The following is a 4,043-nucleotide window of genomic DNA, read 5'->3' on the forward strand; positions in this document are numbered from 1 at the left end:
TTTGATGCGAATGAATATACTTTATTTCGTATATTTTACGTATGAATAGGAAAATGTTTATATTTTGTGAATAAATTTCCATTCGCGAATAGTAGAAAGCCCCTAGTTTTTTACAATCCAATATTACATAGTTTACTTTCTTTTTTGAATATTTTTTTTTAAACTTAAGCGAAAAACTAATTAAATTATTTTTTTTCGTTCTTCATTCTCGTTTTGTTCGATAAAATTGGATTCGAAGACAATTTCGTAATAATCTCTAGGAAAAAGGTTCATTTATACATTTTTTTCTCCGTTGTGCAGGACATGGCATAGAAAAAAGTTTCGAACCATTTTCTAAGAAAACGGTATCACAAAAAAAAATGAGAAAACAAGTCAAATCGTATACAAACACATAACAAATAAAGTGATTTTATTTTTGCTCACTTTACCGTTTTCACCCCAAAGTGTAAATTGTTGCTGCGGGTTCATTGTGTGCGCTTTTTTTTCAATCGTTTGCGTCTCTCAGCAGAGTTAGTAATGCAGTGAAATCATACATTTTATATTCATGTTGGTATTTATGTAAAGCTTTGATTCTTTTTTATGGAAATTTAACAAGAGTTTGAATATTTTCGGTCGATGTATTTTCTATTTGGACCGACTCGCTAATAGTATATTTACATTGAGACAAACAATTTTACGGCCGATATATATGTGCGTGTTGAGTAGCAAACATCTCTCTATCTTGTTTGCACGAAATTTTCAACATTGCTTCATTCACATGAAAAGCATACCATTCACACATTTCGAAAGAGAGCATTAGCATATACTATATATACTTAACTATTTCGTCATTTTTTTCTGTGGAAAACGAAATAAAAATTTATTCAATAAAAAAACGAAATCCATTCGATGCACAGAGAGGGAGAGCAGTGACATTGATTGTTTGATACATTGTTTTTGTATGGCTTCCATGGATCGTAACATGTGTGACATTTTCCATAGGTATTTCCATTTTATATTTTTCCGTTTCGGTTTCACACGCTTTTTCTATGCATAATCGAGTGTGTGTTTTGTTTCAAAAGATTGTGTTGTGTCTTTACAGAAATGACATAAAGACAAGTATCTTTTAGTTCGGTCTTTTGAGTTTGTTTCGTCTATTCTATTGCTTATTTGCCACTTTGAAGAGTTGCACAGGACAAGCACATTAGCTCAACATTCAGAATATTTATCAACAAAAACATCATCTAACAATCTACTTACGCTCAATTGACAAAGCAAATATCAAATGCAAAAACGATCCCGGGCCCAGAGTACTATTCTTCTTTACTTTATGCACCAAATATCACGATAATAAAAACAACAACAGCACTGAAGGCCCAACATTAAACGATATCATCAATGACTATGACGATGACGACGCCGGCGCTACAACGATGTTGTACCACTATTAAATTGTTGTGTACTATTACTTTCGTTATATAAAGAGCCCAGAAAATGTGCAAGCATCAGTTCTCATATTTCGTTTTCTTCGTATTCAATTAAAATCAATTCGATACGCCTTTATATTATTACAGAGAGAGAAAGAGTTTTAGAAGTGAATAGAATATTTTAGAATTCGAGAAAAAAGGCCAAAAAATCGATCCACATAATGATATTGAAATTTCGAAAAATGATAAATTTATATATAGCCGAATTGTATATGTAAATTGATTTTTTTTCTCCCTTGAATCGATTTCACCTCTTTTGCCCAGCATTTTCACTTACCTCCATTCAATTGCTGACTTACCAAGTGATAGATGTTAACTCTTTCGTGCCAGTGTCGTTTGGTATCATTTTATTTTTATTTCAATATCTGTTGAGTTGTTCATTCATTGAGCAAGTTAAGATTTTGAGCGTTCGTTGTGTTCAGCTAGGTTGTTTAACGTGAAGTTTGTAAAATATTTAGTGGTTTGTCAACATAGCACTTACTATAACATTTTGCACATTGCTTGTTAAAAGGAACAACGAAAAAATGTCATTTCATTTGAATATTTTACGTTTCAGACATTTTAACCGCAAAAGTCTTTGCTTAAGTTTTATGCATAGAGTGCATAACTTCCGAGAAAATAGAATATTGCTGAAAATCCTGGAATGGAAAATCCATTCAGCTAACATGCAGAGTGTTGCATAAATAAAGTAAAGACAACATTTCAAATGCAAAGTTGATACAAAATACATCTCTTTGGATGTTTTCAACTTGAAAATTTCAAGTCATTCGAAGAGAAATGCCTAATTTACATTTTGCTCTCTCCTTATCGCCCATTTTTCTTTGTTGTACTTATTGAAAGGTAGACATTTTGTTCGAATGACGATGGACAAATCAATTGAGAAAATAAGTATGACTTCCGTAGCCACACTTGCAATCAGGATAAAAGAACACTATGATCTCAGTAGTTGATCTCTGTATCTATCATTTTCATTTGACTCAAAAACGAATATTTTGTATGGGAGGTATTCTTAATTTTGGTTGAAATTTCTCCAAACCCTCCGAATGTTATTTTTTGTAAAAAAAAACCTGTATAAAGTTTCACGCCATTAAGGTAGCATACAGACATGGCTCCCATACAAAAATCCAAATTTTTTGTGACTTTAGTTATGAAAAGTGTTTCAGAAATAATTTTTATGGCAAAATTAACGTCAGACATATTTTTTAAAGTGTTTTGTTAGAAAATAGAATACTTTCAAATGTCATACAAATGGGTTCATCATGAAAGTGTGAAAAATCTTTTGCGAGTACTTCTGCTATTAAATTAAAGAATATTTCGATGCCGAATATATATAGCTTGATAAAATACGCATACTCTTTATTCCATATACCTATTCGATTTGAAAAATTTCATTGATTTTCGACTTTTAGTGTGAAAATCGAAAAATTGAGATTTCTGTCACACACTTTGTGTCACAAATTCAAATGTTGACATTTTTGAGAGTCAAAAATTCGTCACTAAAATTATGTCGAAGAATTTTTATAATTTTGCCCTTTTTTTATGAAAAGCCTTTTCAAATTTCCGATTAAAATCATTTTTGTGGATTTTTCAATTTTTTGTTCATAATATGTCAACCAGATGTCGTATCGATAATCTAAAGTCTTATTTGTGAGTCTCAAATTGGTCACTAAAATTGTGCATCATTTGATTTTCATTTTTTGCTTTCATCCAAAATTTCGCAAAGAGACTTTTTGGCCAATAGGCCTAAATAGAAAAATGGCCAAAAGTGGACGAAGGTCTATTCCAAGGGCCAAAATAATGGGGCAGAGTTTGAAATAATGATTAGTTTTTTCAATTCATTTATTTGAAAATCAATTACCATTAGTTAATGTAAATTGAAATTTTCAATTTATTTTTTTCAATTCATTAAATTGAATTTTCAATTACCATTTACATTCAAATTGAGAAATGAATTGAAATTCATTTCAATTGCGTGAAGTTGCAGAGATTCTAGTTGGCTCCCATATCACTACTCTCGATTGTTTTCAATTTTTTACCGTCAATTCATTTATAATAACACTTTGAATGTAAATTAAAATGTATATATATTTGAAATTTAATATTAATATACAAATTAAAAAAATTAAAATTTGAAACTGTTTTCATTGCTGCGATTTCTTTTAAACTTATTGACACAGCAACCGTTATTGTTGAATGTGCGCATTCAAATATTAACCTCACTTTTGACATTAGCTATGCACAAATGCCGCATAAGGCATCAATCTCTGCAACTTCACGCAATTGAAATAAACTTCAATTCATTTATCAATTTGAATGTAAATGGTAATTGAAAATTCAATTCAATGAATTGAAAAAAATAAATTGAAAATTTCAATTTACATTAACTAATGGTAATTATAATTGAATGAATTGGCATTGAAAAATTTGAAACACTGTAATGGGGTCACAAATTGTCACAAATTAGTCACTGAATCCCTAGGCCGGTTTCAAGGCAATCGCAAAAATTTGTCAGGCTGGATAGGGGGAGCCGTATCTGTCGTTCTGAGCCACCTCCCTAAATGAATGGCATTTCAAATG

The sequence above is a fragment of the Contarinia nasturtii genome, unplaced genomic scaffold (assembly GCF_009176525.2).
Source record: "Contarinia nasturtii isolate CC-2019 unplaced genomic scaffold, AAFC_CNas_1.1 Cnas_scaffold_285, whole genome shotgun sequence".
NCBI lineage: Eukaryota > Metazoa > Arthropoda > Insecta > Diptera > Cecidomyiidae > Contarinia > Contarinia nasturtii.